General features: G+C 46.1%; 1 protein-coding gene across 1 annotated transcript in view; it reads left to right on the forward strand.

Moving 5' to 3' along the window:
* LOC124803461 (translation initiation factor IF-2) overlaps positions 1 to 26,419 on the forward strand; it is a 562,926-nt gene that overhangs the window by 293,971 nt on the left and 242,536 nt on the right. The window lies entirely within an intron of this gene.

Raw genomic sequence — 26,419 nt, forward strand, 5'->3', positions numbered from 1 at the left:
AGAGTGTCCTCTGTTTACCCGCGTGTCTCGCCAAGAGGTCGCTGGCACCGTGACGTTAAACACGACTGGTTTCACTTTCTTTCCGCCACTCCCAGCAACGGCTTTTGAAACGAAACCTGCAAGAAAGTTGTCTTCTATAATTTCAGTAGCCAGCTTACCGAATATTGACAAACAATATATCATGTCATCACCCTTTATCTTAGGTTGCTGCTGTACTCCATGTGTCTGTGTTCATCTTTGTCTCAACATCCACTCATTCATCCGTTGGTATTCTGCCCTGGAGAGGCCTTTTTTTTTGCCTCATTTTCTAACGACTGTTTCGTTTTTAAATTCGCTGCGCTTGTGTTGTTTCAATAGATTATTTAAGAGCTGAATCGTACTCTCATTGCTGCTTCTCCCTTCCTCTCCCCCCCCCCCCCCCCTTACATATCCTAGAAGTACCTTTTTTAGATCCCGTTCCACTTTGATCAGTCCAGTCCAGTTTTTCTCTGTTGTTATGGTTAGTGCCTGCCTCCTTCTACAATTACCTGTTTTTCATTTCTCCCCATGTCGGCCCATATATTTACGACAAGTTATACATACGAAAAATAAATATTACAATACTATAGTCACAATAAAATACAGTACAGTGACGAGTTAAAACTTATTCGCACTGTCAGATGTTACATGGCTTTAGTTTCGCAAAAAAAAGAAGAAATGGGTACTTACAAACAAATGTAGAAATTACGAAATAACAAAAACTAAAATTTTCTTTGTAGAACTGGTGGCACGGCTGGATGGAGAGCTAGTTTGCTGTATTAACTTAAAGTAAGGTAGCCGTTTTGAGGAAGCAATGTTGACAATAAGGATTAGGTACGAAAGTTATTAAAACAGTGTGTATTGGGTTAAAGAGTACAGACTACACTCCTGGAAATTGAAATAAGAACACCGTGAATTCATTGTCCCAGGAAGGGGAAACTTTATTGACACATTCCTGGGGTCAGATACATCACATGATCACACTGACAGAACCACAGGCACATAGACACAGGCAACAGAGCATGCACAATGTCGGCACTAGTACAGTGTATACCCACCTTTCGCAGCAATGCAGGCTGCTATTCTCCCATGGAGACGATCGTAGAGATGCTGGATGTAGTCCTGTGGAACGGCTTGCCATGCCATTTCCACCTGGCGCCTCAGTTGGACCAGCGTTCGTGCTGGACGTGCAGACCACGTGAGACGACGCTTCATCCAGTCCCAAACATGCTCAATGGGGGACAGATCCGGAGATCTTGCTGGCCAGGGTAGTTGACTTACACCTTCTAGAGCACGTTGGGTGGCACGGGATACATGCGGACGTGCATTGTCCTGTTGGAACAGCAAGTTCCCTTGCCGGTCTAGGAATGGTAGAACGATGGGTTCGATGACGGTTTGGATGTACCGTGCACTATTCAGTGTCCCCTCGACGATCACCAGTGGTGTACGGCCAGTGTAGGAGATCGCTCCCCACACCATGATGCCGGGTGTTGGCCCTGTGTGCCTCGGTCGTATGCAGTCCTGATTGTGATGCTCACCTGCACGGCGCCAAACACGCATACGACCATCATTGGCACCAAGGCAGAAGCGACTCTCATCGCTGAAGACGACACGTCTCCATTCGTCCCTCCATTCACGCCTGTCGCGACACCACTGGAGGCGGGCTGCACGATGTTGGGGCGTGAGCGGAAGACGGCCCAACGGTGTGCGGGACCGTAGCCCAGCTTCATGGAGACGGTTGCGAATGGTCCTCGCCGATACCCCAGGAGCAACAGTGTCCCTAATTTGCTGGGAAGTGGCGGTGCGGTCCCCTACGGCACTGCGTAGGATCCTACGGTCTTGGCGTGCATCCGTGCGTCGCTGCGGTCCGGTCTCAGGTCGACGGGCACGTGCACCTTCCGCCGACCACTGGCGACAACATCGATGTACTGTGGAGACCTCACGCCCCACGTGTTGAGCAATTCGGCGGTACGTCCACCCGGCCTCCCGCATGCCCACTATACGCCCTCGCTCAAAGTCCGTCAACTTTACATACGGTTCACGTCCACGCTGTCGCGGCATGCTACCAGTGTTAAAGACTGCGATGGAGCTCCGTATGCCACGGCAAACTGGCTGACACTGACGGCGGCGGTGCACAAATGCTGCGCAGCTAGTGCCATTCGACGGCCAACACCGCGGTTCCTGGTGTGTCCGCTGTGCCGTGCGTGTGATCATTGCTTGTACAGCCCTCTCGCAGTGTCCGGAGCAAGTATGATGGGTCTGACACACCGGTGTCAATGTGTTCTTTTTTTCCATTTCCAGGAGTGTATATGGAAAGATGATGGCAGCGGCAACGAGAAGTAATGTGTAATGTAACGCTGACTGCATTTACGTAGGAAAGGACCATAGTCTTCAAACACCATCGCCGACACGGGGAATAAAGTCAGACTTTGTAGTGGATGTGTGAGACCCACTGTTTCAGAAGTGCATTAGTGCAGTTATTTAGCTGCGGAACACTTCGTGTAATTCAGGTCGGTGAATAGCGAGGAAACGACAGTTTAGACAGCAATGGAAAGTGCCTCGTGGGTAGTACGCAAATTTGCCAATTGGTTTGGTCTAGTAAGTGAATACTTCCGTTTATTATGCCTTGCATGATATGTCCTTTCCACTCAACTTCACAATCACACGTAAGACTTTACTGCTAGGGGATCCATATTCCGATGTGCCCAGAGGTGTAATTAATCATGCATTTCGTACTACAGACAGTGGTTTCATTATATCTCGACGTCTTAGAACAGTGTAATTAGAGATGGACGTAGCTTCTGGGTAGCACGATAATGTCATCCATGTGCCTTTTCGGACTGATTTCTGGCCTTAAGTCGATGATAACAGCACTTTTCACTTTATCCCAGCACGCAGTTTTCAGACCGTATGCCTGTGTGTAGGCGGTACCGGCGTCGTTACCGCGGCAGCTTTAAGGGCCTGGCTTCCCAGAACCTGCCCGCAAGGGCAGCGGCTGTTTACTGAGTCGTCGCAGGGCCGCCGGCCGCGTTTATGGGCTGTGACGTCATTTCCGTAGCCCATAAGGGACCCGTATACGTTGGAGACGATAGCTCGTTCCTTGCTATGGAATGCATCCATTGGTCCGGCGGACTTTAACTAGCTGCTTACATGTTCTTTTACCACAATAAAAACCACACTAGCTATTTTATTGTAGTGAGTGGCACTCAAACGTTGATCCATAACAGGAATTATATTTACTCCTTGTAAGCTGAACGCAAGAGATGTAAAACTGTTCGTTTCAAACAAGGACAAATAATACTCATCTTGGGAGTGCTGCATGAAACCAAGCAGACTAGTAATTAAGATATATAATGACGTGTGGGTTGGTAAGTCTCAAATTACAAACCCAAACATGCAGTGTTCAATCCGAAATAGGGCACGGGATATTTTGTCATTTTCTGACTTCTAGCAGTGATTTTATAGTATGTCGAGTCACACAGTCCAAGTTAAATCGCAGCTGGCATTATAACTGACTAGATAAGTCAATTAAGAGGTCGGAGGAAGTCTAGGACATACCAGATATAATAGGACCACGCCCGACAAAAGCCCAGTGGTGTTAAAAGCAATCTGTTTAATGAACTCTTTCTTAAGGATATAAAGACCCACTGATGATGGTACACACGTACTGATACATACTTTGTGTCTAGCCATGGGGAAGGTAGATAGCTCCTAAGAAAGTGAATTTTATCGAACAATTCTTGAGTATTGTTAATCGGCGTGTTACCTTCATTAAGCTAGGCTAACGGAAACTACGGAATAGAGCTGCAGGGTTCTACATCTATATCTACGTAATTACTCTGCAATTCACATTTAAGTGCTTGGCAGAGGGTTCATCGAACCACAATCATACTGTCTCTCTACCATTCCACTCCCGAACAGCGCGCGGGAAAAACGAACACCTAAACCTTTCTGTTCGAACTCTGATTTCTCTTATTTTATTTTGATGATCATTCCTACCTATGTAGGGTGGGCTCAACAAAATATTTTCGCATTCGGAAGAGAAAGTTGGTGACCGAAATTTCGTAAATAGAGCTCGCCGCGACGAAAAACGTCTTTGCTTTAATGACTTCCATCCCAACTCGCGTATCATATCTGCCACACTCTCTCCCCTATTACGTGATAATACAAAACGAGCTGCCCTATTTTGCATCCTTTCGATGTCCTCTGTCAATCCCACCTGATGAGGATCCCACACCACGCAGCAATATTCTAACAGAGGACGAACGAGTGTAGTGTAAGCTGTCTCGTTAGTGGACTTGTTGCATCTTCTAAGTGTCCTGTCAATGAAATGCAACCTTTGACTCGCCTTCCCCACAATATTATCTATGTGGTCTTTCCAACTGAAGTTGTTCGTAATTTTTATACCCAGGTAGTTAGTTGAATTGACAGCCTTGAGAATTGTACTATTTATCGAGTAATCGAATTACAACGGATCTCTTTAGAACTCAGCCGGCCGAAGTGGCCGTGCGGTTAAAGGCGCTGCAGTCTGGAACCGCAAGACCGCTACGGTCGCAGGTTCGAATCCTGCCTCGGGCATGGATGTTTGTGATGTCCTTAGGTTAGTTAGGTTTAACTAGTTCTAAGTTCTAGGGGACTAATGACCTCAGCAGTTGAGTCTCATAGTGCTCAGAGCCTCTTTAGAACTCATGTGGATCACCTCACACTTTTCGTTATTTAGCGTCAACTGCCAACTCGCACCTGCCACACCATACAGAAATCTTTTCTAAATCGCTTTGCAACTGATTCTGGCCTTCGGATGACCTTACTAGACGGTAAATTACAGCATCATCTGCGAACAACATAAGAGAACTGGTCAGATTGTCACCCAGGTCATTTATATAGATCAGGAACAGCAGAGGTCCCAGGACGCTTCCCTGGGGAACACGTGATATCACTTCAGTTTTACTTGATGATGATTTGCCGTCTATTACTACGAACTGCGACCTTCCTGACAGGAAATCACGAATCCAGTCGCACAACTGAGACGATACCCCATAGGCCCGCAGCTTGATTAGAAGTCGCTTGTGAGGAACGCTGTCTGCGTACAGATTTCTGGTTTTGTGTCTTGCTGTCAAAAGCTTTCCGGAAATCTAGAAATACGGAACAACTTGAGCTCCCCTGTCGATAGCGGCCCTTACTTCGTGCGAATAAAGAGCTAGCTGCGTCGCACAAGAACGATGTTTTCGGAAACCATGCTGATTACGTTTCCTTCGAGGTGATTCATAATGTTTGAATACAGTATATGCTCCAAAACCCTACTGCAAACCGACGTCAATGATATAGGTGTGTAGTTCGATGGATTACTCCTAGTACCCTTCTTAAACACTGGTGCGACCTGCGCAATTTTCCAATCTGTAGGTACAGATCTATCGGTGAGCGAGCGGTTGTATGTGATTGCTAAGTAGGGAGCTATTGTATCAGCGTAATCTGAAAGGAACCTAATCGGTATACAATCTGGACCTGAAGACTTGCCCGTATCAAGCGTTTTGAGTTGCTTCGCAACCCCTAAGGTATCTACTTCTAAGAAACTCATGCTAGCAGCTGTTCGTGTTTCAAATTCTGGAATATTCCATTCGTCTTCCCTGGTGAAGGAATTTCGGAAAACTGCGCTCAATAACTCCGCTTTAGCGGCACAGTCGTCGGTAACAGTACCACGTGTTTGTGTAGTGCGCATGGCAGTGCGACAGAAGACTGATAGTCTACACACCCTCTGCGGGTGAAACAGAAAGGGCCAAACAGTGCTTGTACATAGCTTATCCTCCGGCACGCGCAGCACAGTGGCTTTCGGAGTGCAGATGTGGCCGAAGACGTAAGCTGTCGGAGCGGTGAGACTACCATCCGATTACGGCGCCGCACCGCTCGTGCGTACCTCTTCAACTCACCGGCGGGATTTTTCACCCGTCAGGCACTGGACAAGGCACACACGTAGCTGTCATCTCCAGGATGTGTATCTGTCCTGCCCGGAAACAGGTAGTCCTTCACTGTACATCTGAGATACGGAAGGTTGTACGTTGGCAGGCCGCGGGCACATTATACCTGTCAGGGCGGCCATATCACCCTGTACAGTGTAAATATTCCCGTCCGTTGACGCCGCTTCCACTCACCATTCCCGGTAAGGAGTGTGTGTTTTCTGTTTACGTGCGGAGGAGACCATCTCTGTCGGCAGTGGCGCCGAATGGTAAGCGCCGTGGAGAGTGTGCTGTGGGACAGGGGGCACGGGGGGGGGAAGTGGAAGCGGCGAATACCTGCGGAGCGCGGCGCGGCGCGGCGCGATATCAATCAGGTCCGTGGCGGGGGAGACAGCAGGCGGCGCCGCAGCCGCCAGGGAATATCAACACGAGCCGAGCAGCACGGCAGCCCGACGGCCGGTCCGTGAGCGGCGGGCGGCGCCAGCCGGACCCGTCTCCATTTCTCATCTTAACGTTTACACTTGTCTGGAAACAAAGCCGTCACAGACTTCGTGGCTCGTAAATATCCACACTGTTTGGAGCCTATACGTTCTCACCCTCACTCTCCCCGTCCCTTTCTGGCGTCTAGAATTTCACGTACCGTTTCTGCTGCACCATTTTGCTACTTCCAGGGCAGATTCATTTTCCGGCTGCCACAGGCAATGACAACGTATTCACAGCACGTTCTTCGAAATAAATCCACATTTAAAAAATTCCATTGTAGTACTACACAGTATTTGGTATTTGATCGTGTAATACACTTGTGATAAATTAAAATCCAGCATATGTATGTACATAGGAGTGTGGGGTTAGGGGCAGGGAAGCGGTGTGGGAGACGATGCCAACATCTGCACGACTGCACTGTAAGTCACGCTCAAGTGGTTGCCACGTGCTTTGTACGACTACTTACAAACTGCTTCTCAACCTTTCCACTCTCGAACACCACATGCGAAAAATCAACACCTAAATCTTTCTGTGAGAGCTGCAACCTGGTAAGGACACCGCTCGGAGCAGTTTCTTCGTCCAAGTGTTCTGCCAATAAAACGCAGTCTCTTGTTCGCGTTCACCGCAACATTTTCTATATGATGGCCGTAATTTAAATTGGTCGTAATTGTAAACCCCGGGCCTTTAGTTCACTTGACAATCTTTACGTTTCTGTCACTTATGGAATTGCTGAAATTTAACTTCCTTTTTGTACTAACGTGCAGGACCTTACATTTCTTATTGTTTAGGCACTATTGCCACTTTTCGCAGGATGCAGCTGTCTTGCTTGTATGGTTTTGTCCAAGTTGTTAATACGACTCGCATCATTTCGGGGAAAATTAGGTTTACTCCAACCATCTGGCTTGCCTATTCTCGGTCACGTACTACCCCTAAATCTGCGGAGGAAAGAAGCCTCGATCATGGAATACAATGAGGTCGTAGCAAACTCTGGACGACTGGTGCATTCTGACATCCTTCACCACGTAATCAACAGGTTTCGTTCGAGGCAGCCTTCTTTTCCACTTCCTGTCTCACGTCACCAATTCCTGAAGGAAATAATGGTTCCAAAATGCCCCAGCAACATGCTTTGCATTGCTGATACCATCCCTGGGTTTGATCAATTCCCAAAGAGAGGGTTAAGATTCAGCCGACTGAGCCAGGACATGGGATGTGTACAGTCACTTTTTTAGATGGGGAATGCTGTTCTCTCCACAGCTGGGCACCGAGACACACTATCCGACGTGTCAGGGAAGAGTACAGCCACCAGACCACATAGAAGGGCTGTGAGAATTCGCAATGGCAACCCGAAATTCCATCAAATATATACAAGGACTAGGTGTTTGTTGTGATTAAGTATTAAACGTTTAGAAATAATGTAATGTAACTTAACATACAGATCCACTTAGACCTCACACGCTTCACGAATATAGCCGTTCGCCGTGACTACGTGTGCAGCGGTACCCGCTGTCGCTCTCCACCCACAGAGGGAGTGGCACGGGCATGGGGGCGCAGCGCCGCAGGTAGTCGCTTGAAGCAGCAGAAGTAGTCACGTGGACCGTACACGGTGATTCAGCTGCCCCTACCTGTGGGTCCTGTGCAACCCGCAACGCCGTCACATTCCAAGTACAATAGGCGTAACAGTTTGCGCGTAGCGAGCGAGAGAATGTGAAATTCTCGCACGTGGTTTTTGAAGGCGTTGTGCGCTGCATAAAACCGTCAGAGAAGGGCGGGTCGCACTAGGCCAGTGGTTCCAACCTCGGGGTAGTTACCTCCTCAGGGGTAAAATGAAATTTTCTGAGGGATAAAAAATAATCGATTTAATTCTGTTTGTCACTAAATTATTTTCGAAAGATCATTACTACTATCATAATTGTGTAAGACACAAATATTGGTTATATAAGTTACCAATAATCACTTTTTTCAATTAGTAGTATTAATCAGAAGCAGGCTACAGGTTCCTCACATAGTCCATCCACTACACACTTACGTTGGGCTTTTCCCGTACATTTCTGATGATAAAAGTGAGATGTTCGTAACAAATGCTGAATGTCTCAAGAAAATATCTTCTCAAAGTTGTACATAGTACCTGCAGTCGTCCAGAAATTGCTTCATTACCCGTTTCGAAACAGATAAATGAATTACTCAACAGGAGGATACAACAGTAAGTACATAAGGCTGTACACGTTGTTGTTGTTGTTAGACTCGTTAGAAACAAAGTATTGAGAGCCTGAAGTCCAATTTGTGCCAGTTGCGAAGTAAGGAATCCAGAAGTCAAGTGATTCACAAAGAGTGAGTGTAACGCACACATCTGAACGTGTTTGATTTTTAATAGGGCTACATTGAGCAGGTCAAGCAAGCGCCGTAATGAAGAGTAATGCAGGGTAAGTATGGTTTTTAGCAAGTACCTACCCTACCCTACCCTACCCTACCCTACCCTACCCTACCCTACCTTACCCTACCGTTAGCATTCTTATATGACGAGAAGTTGTTGGTGACACACACACACACACACACACACACACACACACACACACACCAAATGTCATTCAGCATTCATCATTTTAAAAATAAGTGTTCCAAGAAAAGTCTTTCTTTTTACGATTTAGGTAAGTGCTAGAATTGTTGTTAATGTGGGGGAGGAGAGCAACAGATGGCGGGGAGGGGGGAGAGTACTAGCTAATGTATGATGGCAGTCAGGGGTAATGGTCTGATTGAGATTGGGAGCCACTGCCCTAGTCGCTGGTGGCGCCAGTGCCACAGTACGCCGCCAGGCTGCTCCACGGCGCTCTCAGTTCTGGCAAGTGGTGCAGCTATTTTCTAGCGTGGGATCTCAACATTGGCTGGAATGAGGCCCTTGACTAGGTTGCGATCTCCTCTTCAAGCGAACCCTACATTAATTTACTGTCCTATCACGTGAATGTATTTCCTTTCCTACGGTCCTGCGACCAAACACAGCATCATTCCGTGACTCCTCAAATGTGTAACTTGACTTGAGCAAGTTCCCGCTGAAGTGTGGACCCATGTCTAAGGGTCTCAGTCCTGCTGAGCATATCAAGCGAGATGTAGGCCGCTTGTATGCAGATCAGAGATTCTTCAGTTGGGGACGGTAGCTAAGCGTCACCGATAATGTCGACTCTACAATGGTTTCACCATCTCGTGTGGTGCACTTCATAACGCGTTTGCATGCGTTTAATAAAAGTGCTCCGGAGTGCATTTAAACGCTCACCCCTCCACTGTCGCTAGTCGCGTGATTTTTCACTCCAGCATAGCAGTTTCTCTGACGAGAAGATCACGTTCAGATCTTAAAACTCCAGGTCGTTTATTAGACTTTCTGCCGTACAGTTTACGGCAGTCACGCGAGCAGTTAGTTGTCACGGCCGTGTCAGAAGTTCAAAAAAATGGCTCTGAGCACTAAGGGACTTAACATCTATGGTCATCAGTCCCCTAGAACTTAGAACTACTTAAACCTAACTAACCTAAGGACAGCACACAACACCCAGCCATCACGAGGCAGAGAAAATCCCTGACCCCGCCGGGAATCGAACCCGGGAACCCGGGCGTGGGAAGCGAGAACGCTACCGCACGACCACGAGATGCGGTCAGAAGTACGGCACCATTTGGTAAGAGAGGCGATTTATCAGAGTTGCAAAGATATGATTGACACATACGGGCCAGTTTGAGTAACGAGTGAAATACGCACGGATAGTAGCTTTTCGGTCCACGTCGTCGTGTCACGTCGTGAGCTACAGTCATTAACGTACGCGCTGGTTCCAATGATATTAGACGAGGTAAACTAACACATCCCATTAGCGGTGGGAGCTTTCTGCGGTCCGGTACGACCTCGGAACCGCCGCCGGGAGCGTGGAGCAGACGTGGTGCGAGCGAGAATAGCTGAGCGCGTGCTCTGGAGCGCATTAGCCTCGGGGTGTGTAAATCCAGCGGGCAGCAGTCAGCGGTTACGTGAGCGGCCGGCAGGCAGCTGTCGCGCCGTGTCATCCCGCCACTGCCTGTAAACACTGTGCGTCTGACGTCACGCAGCAGCTGACGCCGTAAACCCGCCCGTGTTTGTCCTTGGCGTCTTATAAGCTGCTCTCCATAACTGTTCTCGCTGGTCGTTAGCCCCTAACTGCACCGCCATATCCATAACTAAAGAGCTTGACACTAAAGCCCAAAGCACTTCACCAAATACGTGCCTTGAACGCGACAGGCACTGCTACGAAAATCTACGTCCTCGTACGTACTCCTCCATCCAACTAAGGGTATGTGACAGGGGCCGCTTTCAGTACCAATATAATTCCAATCCATTCCTGTGCTATTAGCGATTGATGCTCGGAAATACTTCGGTGAAATCTCTGTAGTAACTGTAATTTTTCGCGTTTTTTTCACCATCATGGACATTTTGCGAGATATTCTCTGAAATAAAAACTTTGTTTTGTCGAAGTCATTATAACTGTGTCATAGATGGCAAAGGAAGATGAACGTAATCAACAGAAAACAAGGCCACTGGAATGTAGTCGAATTAAATCGAGCAATGCACACTGAATTACAGTAGAAAATAAGACGCAGACACCATTAGACAAGATTTACTGTTTGGGCAGCAAAAGATGAAATGCAGACTGGTAATAGCAAGAAAAGCGTTCCTAAAGAAAAGCGAATAGAGACGTAAGTGTTACGAAGTATTTTTTCTGCAAGTATTTGTCTGGAATATAGCCTTGGAAGATATAAGCAGTTCAGACAAGAGGAGAATAGAAACATCCGAAATATCGTGGCATAGGCGAACGCCGATCACTGGATGGGCAGCAGTATAAGTAAAATGATAATTCTGACTCGAATGCGAGGGAAGAATTGGAAAAAAATTGATTAAAAGATGGGGTCGATTGATAGGTCACACCCCAAGGCGTTGAGGACACGTCAGTTTGATATGGGACTGAAGGGTGTAAGTGGGGATAAAAATTGTAGAGATAAACCAAGGCTTGACTGACTGTAGGAAGTAGATTCAAATTCATTACGTGTCAGTACCTAAGTAGAGATAGATGTTTGCGCAGGGCAGACTGGGGCAGATACCTCCGTCAAACTAGTTCTGGGACTAAAAGCGAGAACCTTAATGAGATTCGTGCAATGAATAGGCCTTTTATACAAATGGTTTTATTCGGCCTTCACTCAGTGATGTATCACCATTCATGTAATAGAATAACAAAGGCTCACTCCGTCCAATTGTGAGAGAGCGTTGCATTTGTTGTTGTTGAGTGTTTACTGCCAGTCGAAACGCAAAGTGTGGATCCTGTACAAGTTCGCTTCCCGGCCTTTATTAGCGATCAGTCGGGCAGCAAGTGGTGCTTAAAGCAATTCTCCATAAATTATGAATGTGGACACGCCTAGTTTGCATGTTAGTTTCTGAGGTTTAGCGAATAAAATAAATATTACTCTTTACGAGGAAGTGTTTCGGAACCGACACTGCCAGCTTAAAGTTTAACTACGAATGGATACGAGTTGCTAAACTTCGATGTGACGTGATTCGTGCTTTCCAGGCGCTAAACGGGAAGGATACCAGCGCTCCCAAATCTGGAGATTTTTGGTAAGTGAAGACGCCGGGTGGGACGTGGTAGCGTGTATTTTTGTGATCGGTTCACGTAGATTTACAATCACGAGGAAAGAGTGCACAGCGCGCTTTTTTATGGCGTTGTCTGGTTAACAAGATACACTTGTGTTAACGACCAAGCTCTGGGCGTATGATGTCCCCATTCTCATGGGAAAAACACTAAGACGAGACTGTCGTATCCGCATAGTCTTGAATTTGTTGTGACTAGTTTAACTTTGTTCCTTTTGCCGTTAGCAGCATTGCGGGAACACAGTATGGCGTGGAGACAAAGGTGTCACGGTCAGCTCGCTCACGTAAAGCTGCTGAATAAGAAGTCAGGAGCACGTCTGTGGCTGAACGAACAGGGAGACGCCGAGTAGACACCGCTGAAGGCTCGTAACTGCCGCTCACCACCTCTCAATGAGAGGTGCACAGATGGAACAGTCTGGTGACTGAGCCGATCGGAGCAGTTGGCGAACATTCGGGGCCCTATTTAGGCAATAAGGTGTGTGCACTGGCGTCTTCGTGCTGCAGTGAGTATTCGAATGGGGTTGTGCTAACGCCGTCAGAATGTTTAACAAATGATTCAAATGGCTCTGAGCACTATGGGACTTAACTGCTGAGGTCATCAGTCGCCTAGAACTTAGAACTACTTAAACCTAACTAACCTAAGGACATCACACACATCCATGCCCGAGGCAGGATTCGAACCTGCGACCGTAGCGATCGCGCGGTTCCAGACTGAAGGGCCTAGAACCGCTCGGCGACACTGGCCGGCAGAATGTGTAACACCTCGATCGGATAAATCATCATGATTCTGTGATGGTACGTCTAATAAGGCAACCAGATCTGAATTACAGCCGAAACCAGTTTGGGAGACAGCAGTCTACTGTCAAAAATTAGCCAAGTGCGAGGACGACTTGCTCTCTGGGGGTTCCACTCAGTCAGTTTAGTCATCCCAGGAATAGAGAATCTAGACGATTTTTGCCTGTTGTTAACGTTGGTACTGGCAAGATAGTTTTCTCCGGGAATTTTAAGACTTTCGAGAACGTTTTAATTTCAAGTTTGAAGTCGGGTGATAAACGAGAAAATTATTTTTCATGCAATGTAATTACAAACTAAGGCTTTTCGGGTTTTTTCCTGTAATTGTACCAAATTTCACGAGTCTAGGTCAATAGGAAGACGCTATAGGTTTTCATGAGTTAAGTTTGCGAGTATGAAAATATGTGACATAAATTGCCTAATCTCTTGATTTCATTGACTTTGAAGTTCCAGTTTTTTACACCACCAAGGGACGGTAGACCTTACTATAGCGTGTTCGGAAATTTCCACTGCAAACTTCTACGAGCTGTAGAGGGCAGTGAGTACATAATAGATTGAATAGGAACACATGTTCGGAAACGCCATCCAACAACGCTACGGAGCGTCAAATATACATGGACTGGCGCCTGTAAATGTAGGTATGTACAGGATGATTCCGTACTGATGTTAGAAACTTTGTAGGACGATGATGAAGGATGAATGTATCAATTTCAGATGAAGGATGAACTGTTCTGACACCTTTGATAGTGGAATACACGTACCGGTATATTGTTGCTAAGATTGCAGGGTAAGTAACTTTCAGAGGTGGTAGTACGGACCGAAACGAGAAAAAAATGTATAGTGAACATGGGCTCTAAAACGGATTCCTTAAGAGCCATGAGCACCTGCTCAGTAGAGGCGTGTTCTACAGTAGGGAAGATGAGCAGGTGATCACGGTTCGTCAGGTGTGCATTTTAGAGCCCATGTTTACTACACATTTTTTCCTCGTTTGGCCCATATTACCACCTCCGAAAGTTGCGTACCGTACATTCTTAACGACGACAGAAAAGGTACATGTATTCCACAGTCAGAGGTATCAGAATGATTTTCGGTAGTAAGTTTCCGACTAGTTCGTTTCCCAACTACCTCAGTTGCTACATTTACCCGTCTCCATCATACTTGGAAGTTTGTAACACCAGCAAGAAATATATATAGTAACGGGAATTTCCAAACACGCTGTATGATATAAATTGGAACTTGACACCTCTATCTGTTCCTGAGGAAAAGGGCTTTTGGTAGAGAGGCGGACAAGAAAGTGATGCTAAAATGGTTCCGGAACCCTACGAATAAGCAAAATAATAAACAAACATAAACAATAAAAATAAGTAGAATAATTCACGGTGTTTTGATTACGCGCAGTGCAAAGTAGTAAGAGGATGATCAGACGTTAGAAGGGATCGCAACTGGTGAGTAATGGTGCAAACAAGAACAATTACAACAATACAATAAGATCGCTAGTGCAGTACGAACAGTTGTACTGTATGCCGAACTGTTTCCAACTAATTAGTTGCAGCAGCAGTCTTCCACATAATTTAGAATCACACACCTACATACGCTTGCATAAAGACGTTCGATGTATAAGCGAAAATCTTCCTGTCAAACGCAAAAAAATGAGTTACTTTGAGCTGAAGAAACTCTTCCTTTTAAATCTTGGTAAAGGCTAGTGCTACAGTTCGATGACAAGTCAATGGAAACAGTAGTTACCGTAAAACGCCCAGGATTAACCATCCAGAGCGACCTAAAGTGGAATGGTGATATAAAACACAGTAAGAAAAGCAGATCCTAGGCTGAGGTTCATTGCGAGTATCTGGAGGAAATGTAATGATCACTATAAGATAATCTCATGCTTGCAGTCGACACGCCTCCGTGGCCGAGGTCACTAAAGCACGCCTGTGCGGTAGCGCTCGGCCCAGGTTGTTGTTGTTGTTGTTGTTGTTGTCTTCAGTCCTGAGACTGGTTTGATGCAGCTCGAATCGGGTCCTGGAGGTGGGAAACATTTTCAGTGCCAGTATTGGGTCGGTGAGGGCTGGAGAGTTGGTGGCGTAAAGTTCCTGAGCACCAGACGGTGCACCAATGTTGTGGTTTGTATACCAAACCTTTCCGGAGTCTCTCATGAAGTGAGGGCTTGTCACACAGTTCATAGTGATCCGTCCGTCGGATGGGGACGTTAAGACTGGCGGCCACATTGGTGTTATTCACGAGGAGTAGGCTGTGTGCCAGCACCGTGTTTCACTGTCTCCCTTTCATCCTCATTACACACACACACACACACACACACACACACACACACACGTAGCATTACACATACTGTAATGGAGTATGTTGCAAATAAACAAACAAAACAAGATATACTTGCTGTTAGAGTGATTATTCAACGTCTGCGTAATGCTCGTGCACACTAAGCCGCACAATTGGTTCATAAAACCGTAGGTAGATAGACAACGATATAAAGAATAACAAAAATTATTATACTAATTATTAGACGATGAAAATTACATCATGTTAGTTTAATTACACTGATAGCTTTCCTATACTGAAGACTGAAACTACTTAGTAAGTACTTCAAATGGTTCAATGGCTCTGAGCACTATGTGACTTAACTTCTGAGGTCATCAGTCGCCTAGAACTTAGAACTACTTAAACGTAACTAACGTAAGGACATCACACACATCCATGCCCGAGGCAAGATTCGAACCTGCAACTGTAGGGGTCGCTCGGCTCCAGACTGTAGCGCCTAGAACCGCTCGGCCACTCCGGCCGCCATAAGTACCTCAATTCTTGAGGCACTTTAACGAGCAGTAAAATTAATTATTGAGTAGTTTATTTAGTATTTAGTAGTTTATTTAGTATTTAGTAGTTTATTTAGTATTTAGTAGTTTATTTAGTATTTAGTAGTTTATTTAGTATTTAGTAGTTTATTTAGTATTTAGTAGTATTAGTAACTTAATCAGTAACGCTAACAAATTTAGTGGCTCAGTTTTAGTTTTGCAGACTGGAACGAAAGACGTAATCATAAGCAAACAAGAATGGAACGGTGGTCGTGACATGTACCTAGACGAACGTGTGGTCAATAAAACAAAAAAGAGACGATACCGTAATGGGATCTGAGTACATGGCATTGAAAGACGTGCGGAAGGATTACAGATAAGCATATCTGACCCCCTTAAGGCATGGAGAAATTTAAGAGCCGACCTTCATGCAGCATTAGATGGCAAATAGTTGATGGTGGAGGTGGCTGCTGCTGTCGCTTGCATCGTTGTACTGGTGACTTGCTGAAGAGGCCGACCGACACGGTCTGCGTGAGGAAAGCCGTGCCACCCGGCCTGTACGCTGTACGGCGTTGAGCGACAGCTCGGGGTATCGAGGCTAATGCGACGTGACGTGACGGGGCGGGGCGGGACGCGACGTGAGACGACGCCCACGGCGCCCGGAGAAACGACGCCCCCAGCCAGCCAGCCAGCCAGCCAATAGTCCAGAGAGCCTAAGCAGGCCTGGCGGCAGGCTCGCAACGCCGCTCTCCGTGCTCGTACCTGCTCTGCTGACTCACTCGCGGGTCCGGTGCTCTTGCCATTGTCGTCTGTAACCACTACGAAAGCAGTCTCTCGCCGACTGCTGTGGCACCCTTTCCAGCGGCGAGTGGCTAATACTCCCTCATCTCGAGGTTTAATGCTCAAAAGTCTCACTGTCCGCTACCGTATTTTTTTATACAGTGCACTATACACACAGAGTGTTTATAATTAAACTTTCCCTATTTAATTACCCAACGAGTACCACACTTGGTAGCATTAATGTCAAGGACATGGGGAAGAGGAATGATGCAGAATCACTTCAGTTGAAACACTTGTAATGTACTGCAAAGCTACGTCATATAACGACATACCAGTGTCATTATTGCCACAGAAGGGGCTCAATACGGCGCCCGTCAGTGTCGATTAGGGTCTGAAAGCGCAGGATTTTACACCAGAACGAAGCATGTCCGTAGGTATACTGACAACCTCTCCTGGTGTGCTGCACTTCAGATCAGCAGGTGTGTGAATGTCCCCCTGGTAAACCCTGTCCATCAGGCAGCCCCACAACCAGAAATCACCGGGAGTGAGACCAGGTGATCGTGCCGGTCAAGCATCTGGAAACTATCGGCTGATAATTCAATTGTTTGCAAATGTGTTTCGGAGAAGCACGTGAACTTTACGAGCGATGTGCGTTGGGGACCCCATCTTGCATGAAAACGGTTGACTTCAATGCGTTTCTCTCCTGTAGGGCGGGTATGACATAATGGCGAAGCATATCGCAGTAACGTTGGCCATTCACACTGCACGTCTTTGGTCCTCGAGTGCCAACCTGTTCGACAAAGAATGGGCCAATGTTGAACGTAGCCGCGAAGCCACGCCATATGGTGACACGTTCACCATACAGGGGAACTTCACCGGCAGTGACTGGAGGTGAAGATCCCTACACTCGTCAATTCTTTGTGCTCACCTCACCTGTCACAGAAAAATGAGCTTTGTCTGTCCATAGAACGGTCCAGGGCCAGTTCGTCAACTTGAATCTTTACGAGAAAGTGGAGAACGAAGTCAACACGTCGTCGTGCGTCCTGTGGTGCAAGCTGCTGTGCGATATGGATCTTGTACGGACACCAGTTGAGAATGGTTCGAAGCGCCTTCCATACAGTGGACCAGGCGATGTTCAACTGTAGTGACACAGCACGCTCACTGCCTGACGATCGAGTATTACACGCAGCGCTGTCTGCCGTAGCAATATACACTCCTGGAAATTGAAATAAGAACACCGTGAATTCATTGTCCCAGGAAGGGGAAACTTTATTGACACATTCCTGGGGTCAGATACATCACATGATCACACTGACAGAACCACAGGCACATAGACACAGGCAACAGAGCATGCACCATGTCGGCACTAGTACAGTGTATATCCACCTTTCGCAGCAATGCAGGCTGCTATTCTCCCATGGAGACGATCGTAGAGATACTGGATGTAGTCCTGTGGAACGGCTTGCCATGCCATTTCCACCTGGCGCCTCAGTTGGACCAGCGTTCGTGCTGGACGTGCAGACAGCGTGAGACGACGCTTCATCCAGTCCCAAACATGCTCAATGGGGGACAGATCCGGAGATCTTGCTGGCCAGGGTAGTTGACTTACACCTTCTAGAGCACGTTGGGTGGCACGGGATACATGCGGACGTGCATTGTCCTGTTGGAACAGCAAGTTCCCTTGCCGGTCTAGGAATGGTAGAACGATGGGTTCGATGACGGTTTGGATGTACCGTGCACTATTCAGTGTCCCCTCGACGATCACCAGTGGTGTACGGCCAGTGTAGGAGATCGCTCCCCACACCATGATGCCGGGTGTTGGCCCTGTGTGCCTCGGTCGTATGCAGTCCTGATTGTGGCGCTCACCTGCACGGCGCCAAACACGCATACGACCATCATTGGCACCAAGGCAGAAGCGACTCTCATCGCTGAAGACGACACGTCTCCATTCGTCCCTCCATTCACGCCTGTCGCGACACCACTGGAGGCGGGCTGCACGATGTTGGGGCGTGAGCGGAAAACGGCCTAACGGTGTGCGGGACCGTAGCCCAGCTTCATCGAGACGGTTGCGAATGGTCCTCGCCGATACCCCAGGAGCAACAGTGTCCCTAATTTGCTGGGAAGTGGCGGTGCGGTCCCCTACGGCACTGCGTAGGATCCTACGGTCTTGGCGTGCATCCGTGCGTCGCTGCGGTCCGGTCCCAGGTCGACGGGCACGTGCACCTTCCGCCGACCACTGGCGACAACATCGATGTACTGTGGAGACCTCACGCCCCACGTGTTGAGCAATTCGGCGGTACGTCCACCCGGCCTCCCGCATGCCCACTATACGCCCTCGCTCAAAGTCCGTCAACTGCACATACGGTTCACGTCCACGCTGTCGCGGCATGGTACCAGTGTTAAAGACTGCGATGGAGCTCCGGATGCCACGGCAAACTGGCTGACACTGACGGCGGCGGTGCACAAAAGCTGCGCAGCTAGCGCCATTCGACGGCCAACACCGTGGTTCCTGGTGTGTCCGCTGTGCCGTGCGTGTGATCATTGCTTGCACAGCCCTCTCGCAGTGTCCGGAGCAAGTATGGTGGGTCTGACACACCGGTGTCAATGTGTTCTTTTTTCCATTTCCAGGAGTGTAGATGTCATGAACCAACTGTGGTGCAACTAGTCGTCGGCCTTTTCGCGGAGGGACGCCCAAATGTTCAAATGGCTCTGAGCACTATGGGACTCAACTGCTGAGGTCATTAGTCCCCTAGAACTTAGAACTAGTTAAACCTAACTAAGCTAAGGACATCACAAACATCCATGCCCGAGGCAGGATTCGAACCTGCGACCGTAGCGGTCTTGCGGTTCCAGACTGCAGCGCCTTTAACCGCACGGCCACTTCGGCCGGCGCAGGGACGCCCATTTCTCCAGTTGATTCGAACTTCACCATGCTCCGCACAGCAGGTGGAGAAAGGACCCCTCTGTAATCCTTTCAGTCGGCGATATTCTCGAAGTGCAGCTGCAGCATTACTGTTGTTTTGATAACAGAGCTTCACCAATAATGCCCTGTTCCTTTTGCCCAAGGTCATGTTGACACGTCAACAAGTACACTGCGACTGGTCAGGTGTGTGAGACGATGAATCACGATGAGTGATCACGGCACGTGGCAGTCATAAGTGGAACTGGACGGTGGCGCTGTGACGCACGTGAATCATGCGCCCCACACTCTGGACATTAGTAATCAGTTGCCGTGTTGTAATGTGTTAAATAGGGAAAGCACACTTATAGCCACCCGGTATTATAAAATACACCGCCGAGTTTTCTCTGAGTGCATGATCAATCTCAGGAACTATTGTAGGGATTTTGAAAGGGGTTTTCACTACTGGGTGGCGTGATTCATGAGGAAGGCCAGTAGTGTATAGCGTATAATTTACTAGCGTTACCGGATAAGCACTTGTTAGAGCTGGCGGAGGGAAGCCAGGCTGGTCGCTAGTGAAATATGTGCGTGCATTCAGTCATCTCGGTTATCATTCTTTCGTCCAGAGGACTTTTTATTTAAATATTGACAGTATACAGTATTCTCCTTATGGCAATACCTTGACGAACACCGCTGGATTCACCTGGATTAATGTAATAATTTTTGAGAGTATGCGTCTTCAAACAGCCTTTATATAGTAGCACAAATACGCGATATAATTTATAACTATGTTTCAACTTCTAAATAGGTAGGTTCCACCTGTAGATGCGGCTGTAACATGTGAGAACAGTAGTCTGTCAATCAAAACCACGTTTCACCAGCTGTCAACGGTGTTTTGATTTATGACTCGAGTAAGAAATTTTTTAAATTAAAATCAGAAACTTTCGTAAAAACCGTGAGATGAGATCAGAACCGTATTACTTAAAATAAACGTACGTAATTATAACAATAATTGGGCGGTAGTAGTAAACAAATAACTTTAGCAGTTACATTGGGGGGGGGGGGGGGGGAGGAAGAGAGGAAGAGAACTTCAAACACCTAATTTTTTGTCCCCAAAGTAAAGGAACATAAGTTGCAGATTATAAGCTGCAGAGGCCATCCAGCAACGAAGAGTGTTCCTAAGATACCCGTAAATGTCTTGTTAAAAGTGTCATTGAAACTAATTGGTAGTAATCACACCTGTATCTATTGGTTTATTCGAAGATCTTGTACAGCATAATAAAGAGAAAGCACTGAGAATATACATATCGAGAACAAGAACAGTGATTATTCTGAAGACGCAGTTGTCGACATTTTATGTCATACTCACATTTTACGAAAACCCACGTGGATCTTAAAGTTGCTGCTATGAGTAGTGTCCCTTATTACTGAGGAGTACGATACTGCTCTCTTAACCTCTGCATTCATGCTTATTTGAAAATTAGTTGTAGAGTTTAGTTTAATATTCACTGTCACAGGACTAACCGGTAGATTAATTGTAGTTCGACGAATATGTAATAATCAATTTTGTGACTCTCTAATTCTGTCTGGGGTATTGCCCCTAATTCACCGAGTAACTTTCTTAGACATCTCCTTTCAAATATCGTACTTGTATTCCTCAATTCTACAGATAAACTTGGCGTCTTAAGGGGGCAGTTGGACATGGCTGAGGAAGCTGACCGTGCTTAGCGGAGAAACGCAGTGAGACCAGACCCCCCTCCCCTCCCCGCCCCCAGATCTGTATAACGGCTGTTACCGGCCGCTGAGCCGCGTTCCGCCAGCTGTCCACAGCAGACGAGACGGCAGAGGCAGAGGCTGAGGCGAGGGCCAACAAGTGTTATCGGCACAGTCCCTCACTCGGGCCATCGGCTGCCCTCTGCAGCTGGTCGCGCGATGCAGTCGCAGGATCCAACGTGGCTTCTTTGCTTTCATTAATGGAAATTGAACCATTAGGAGCTTACAGTTTGTATGTTAATATTAGCAAGGTGCAATCGTCCCAATTAGCACATAAATGTAAGCATATTAGTCGTTTTCTTTCGTAGGATGTTCTTTTATTTTCACTCAATTTGTCGTTATCGGACTACATCACAACGGAAAGTGTTACGTTTAGTGTTTTTTTTATGAGCCACACACCATTATGGGGCAAGAAATATGTCGTAGCGGTCCTAGTTAGAGTGTTACATAACCTTACTATGTACGGGCACATCTCAGATGTGAAGTCCATATGTAAAATGGAAAAAGTGCACCTTTCACGCGGGTTTTGACACTATACCACGATATGTAACACATTAAAATGTGTTAGCGTGGACTAGCTATAGTAATCAAACACACGTTTTTTATTGAGAGCCCCTGCATTTCACAGTCGAAGATAAGTAGCTCTCTTGATTTGACTCTACGCAGACATTTTGTCTTCTCCAGGAGCGAACAAAACAGATTGAGCTCCCGTCTGTTATTATCTGCTACTGTCGCCATCCATCATGATGGCGGTCATCTCCGGAAGGACTCTGGGCGTGTTGCGACTGCCTACTGATCCTGCAATCGTTTCCATGGATGTCGTTGCCTTTGTGGATTTGCTGCTTTGTACTGTCAAGGTTGTTTCGGTTATGCTTGATGCATGCATGCATGCGGTGCAGGAGTTCCAACCGGTTATTTTGAGACGAAGCAATGGACAATTCGCTGCGTGTCTCTGAAATTTAATTTCCATCGCGTCTGTTTATTGAAATCTCAATTTTTCTTATTAATTTACTCTTATTATTATTTTGCAATGCAACATTCTGGGGTTCCGTGGCGGTGGTGCAGTCAAATGTTTCCATAGGAAAGATCTCAAATAGATCTTACAAGGAGACGGTACGACCGTGGGGTCGAGGATTTGTCCGCAATTTTGTGTGGTGGAAGAGGACCCCCAACACGTCACGTGGTTAAAAAAAATCGATCCAAAGTTTGTTAGGTGCCGTATGAGTATAAAATGTTAGTCCGTTGCCGAGCCGCCGTTTGGCCTACGTGGTTAGCGTTCGGACGTTTATGCCAGAGCTCTCGGGTTCGATTCCTCTCCTCCGCACATTTTTTTTCTTCTGTTGCTTGCAAAATTGCAGCGCATTGTTACAGGAGAATCGTGAAATTAATTCCAGGGAAGGGTGTATAAAAATTCATTCTATAATTCACCATCAATTATCGTCACCAATATTCCGAGACACGATTCAATATTCCTGGTTTGCCTCAAAATTATCAGAGACTCAAAACATTTTCGTAAATTGGGCATGTTTTTGTACAGATTTATTGCAAACGCCCTGTGATTGTAAAAGACCCGCTTTCATATGTTGCGCAAGATGTCGCAAAAACTATTGCTTTGCTTGTTTTTACGATAATTACCGCTGCGGTTCTTGTTTATAATTATTATATGTATAAAAATTGAATGTTTCCCAATCGACTCTGCTATTCTGATTAAAAACCCAATGTTTCTCCTCATGTACTTTACAATGAAAAATGGAAAACCCACCGCCATGAATTGTGTTTTTGGACAAAAAGAAAATAATTTTCATTCAATAATGTAACTAATCTGTTAAAGATAATGTAGGTTTGGGAAACTTTCTGAATAATTGGTGGAATAACAAAAGAAAATGAAACAGAAGAAAAAAAGCGCAGGAGGAGGAATCGAACCCGAGACCTCTGGCGTAAGAGTCCGAGCCCTAAACATCTGGCCAGACGGCGCCTCGGCAATGCACTAACAAACTTTGGATCGATTTTCCCCGGGATTTTCCGGGTAGTGCGTCCTAATATTTTAACCACGTGAGGTGTTAGGGGTGGTCCTTCACCACACAAAATTTCGGACAAATCCCCGACCCCCACCGTCGTGCCGTCTCCTTGTTAGTGCTGGTACCTGTATTAAAGGGATCGCTGACACAATCAAACCACAGATCAAAATAAGCAAATGTGCCGCAACATATTCATAACATTTTCAGTAATGAAGGGTCCCCTGTTAAGTCATGAAGTTGAGCGAAATGAATATTAAATTCAACTCTGAATTAATGCGGACACAACACATGCTGCTGTTCTTGCAGACGAGCGTCTCGGCGATCGCAAGTGTGACCTGGCGGAGGCACGCGCCGCCCCTCGCCCCCTGTACAGCCACACTGCCCCACTCCAGAACAACGCGCGCTCGAGGGCAGAGTCTGTCACCAGTACCAGGCTGACGACGCAGGATTTCTCTTTCCAGCACATACCACAGAGCAGAGAAACTGCTGAAAGTCGTGAATAGCGCCCACTGCGTATTCCCGAGTTGTGTGAAGGCTGGCACAGAGATTACTATCTGCTGGAGCTCCCGGAATACTAAAAGTTCTCACGCTGTGGAAGCAGAAAATGGCAGAGTTGCATATTTAAGTACCCTGAAGGGAGAGCGAATTCATCACGCTTGCGAACACTTCTGGGATTGCTGACTTGGCAAGGACGCGCTCCGTCCTGCCGACAGGCAGGAAAGGTCAAAGGAATCCTGTCACTTTACGTAATAACGCGACCCTTGAGAAGCCCAGGGAGAGAGCCCTGTGTACCAAAGCTACTAGCCCTCCCAGGCACGATGCTGGCTCGTCTGAACTGTCTCACAGGAGAGAAGACACTGCAACTTGGCTCCAACAGGCACTACATACGTTCAGCCTCCCAGCAAAGTTAACAAAACACAAATATTTCCAGACAACAATAAAGATCGCCTAGCGACATGTAACATAGCAGTTACGGTACAAGATGTTAAAGTCCGGTTCTTCCTCCCGCGATGCACTAATAGTACTGCAGTGTCCTTACATAATTAGTGTTTCTTGTATCTTTTCCGTTCAATACGTAAATCTGGTATGTTTGATGTAGCGATTCTGTCACAATCTGTGATTTGTTTGTTGACAACACTTTTCGTTATATATGAAAAGCACAGTATTGTATATGTTCTACTCTATTAATCTATTTTGTTAACTGGTTTTTGGCCAACAAAGCCATCAGACGACTTGAAGTGGTTAACACTATTAACAACATAAATTAATGCTGTAGAACATAGGCAATGTTCTACTTTTCATTTATTATTATAAAGTACGAAGAACCGACAGAAGAATGCGTTTAAGACAGTTCTTTCGCTCTGATAGCGATTTCGATATGGAAAGCTCTTGTTTTGGTTTTTTCCGTAGATACTTTAATATTCTTTGGCAACAAGGTTCAGATTGTACATCATTTCTTGTATTTCATTCTCTAGACTACCCATGATACGTTGATCATCCGCAAATAAGGCTGTCTTCTACATCTACATCTTAAGTTAACTGTATCACACACAAGAAACAAAACTTTTCATTAAGTGTATTTGTTACCTTGATGACTTCGCCTAAACACATTGCTGCCTGGCAAGATCAGTGACAAAGCTAAAAAATCGAGTTCTTGTGATAACTCAGCTTAAAAAATTAATTCCATAAAAATTACGTTAAAATGGTATTAGCTCCCATTAAATTTCAATTAAGTATTGTTGGCAGTTGATTGAGTCGTATTTTTCATGCCCGTTGGGACACATCACACGTATTTTTCGGTGACAGTCTGAAAACTCTGAGAAGACTTGCCACATGTTATGTGGAGGCCACTCTTGTCACACGCACTTTGACGATCGTAGTATCCCTGTTAAAACGCTGCAAGGGAGCCCCTATTTTAGGGGCTAATCAAATGTTTCCTCGTTATCTGCCATTTCGTTGCGGCTTTACCTGTGGTTTTTTGACGTTTAATACGTCTGAGCCCCCATTCAGTACGGTACCAGCTCTCCACAAATCCAACTTTCGCGTTTCATTTTGATGCTGTGATGATTTTGGTGGCTACAGTTATTCCAGGTATCTGGTTCCGAAATTAACTTCTGCCACCAGATTTTAAAGCTATGTTCATGGTCAACATTGATCACTAAGTCAGTCTCCATAGTTTAGCATTTATTTTCTAAACAACTGACAGAAGACACACGTGACTTCCCGACAGGCTCGTACACTGTTGCCAACGTGTATTTAGTTACACTGCACAAAATTAAAAGAACAGCAGGTTTACATTTCCTATCACACAACCCGTGTGACCCTTGGCGTCTGCACAGTGTATTTAAAGGAGTCACTCTCTCCACCGATGTAAGAAATTCGATGTCAAAGAACGATGTATGGAAACGTTTGTAATAGAAATAAGCTGCCAGAAGCACTTTCTTGTTTTATGTAAGAATTAACTTAAGTGTTTTTCTGGTGTATGACACATATGTCTGAATGTAAGTAAATGTTGTACTATATTAATATAGCATGGGTCCACTTCTATATCTTGGAATCTTTCTCCCTTAAGTGATAAGTATTAAAAGCAAGTGAAATTTCTACGAAATTTAAAATTATTGAAATTTTTTTATAAATTCTCACTGAAATTTCGTGTTGATTAAAAACTGAGGGTCTGTAATGTTCTCTAAGTTAGGGAGAATTTAATATTTAGGTTTATGTTTCAGCAATCGCTCGGCTGATGTGTTAGTGTTAGTTATTAGTATAAGTTGTGACCTTTTGTCCTCCAGCACTTGCTGAATAAATGTTGGTTTTCAAACTGAATGTGACTGATGCGCAACAGCTTACTTTGTTCATATACAACGGAATTTTGGAATTAGCGCAGTGAGCTGGTCCGCAATGAAACCTATTGTCCTATCATGTTTTCTAGTTGCTGTTGATTCTCACCTCATGGTAGCAAAATGTGGGATAACGTATTAAACTGGTTGCAACATTCGAAATATGGTTTCCTTAAATTTGAGGTCTGTTCGGTATGAATGGAATTAACAATCAGTTAGCAATATTTTATTATTGTAGTAAATATGCCCTATACACACTATGTTATGAAAAGTATCCGGACACCTGACTGAAATGACTTAAGTTCGTGGTGCCCTCCATCGGTAACGCTGGAATTCAATACGGTGCTCGCCCACCCTTAGCCTTGATGACAGCTTCCACTCTCGCAGGCATACGTTCAGACAGGTTCTGGAAGG

This window comes from Schistocerca piceifrons, chromosome 6 (assembly GCF_021461385.2).
Source record: "Schistocerca piceifrons isolate TAMUIC-IGC-003096 chromosome 6, iqSchPice1.1, whole genome shotgun sequence".
Lineage (NCBI taxonomy): Eukaryota > Metazoa > Arthropoda > Insecta > Orthoptera > Acrididae > Schistocerca > Schistocerca piceifrons.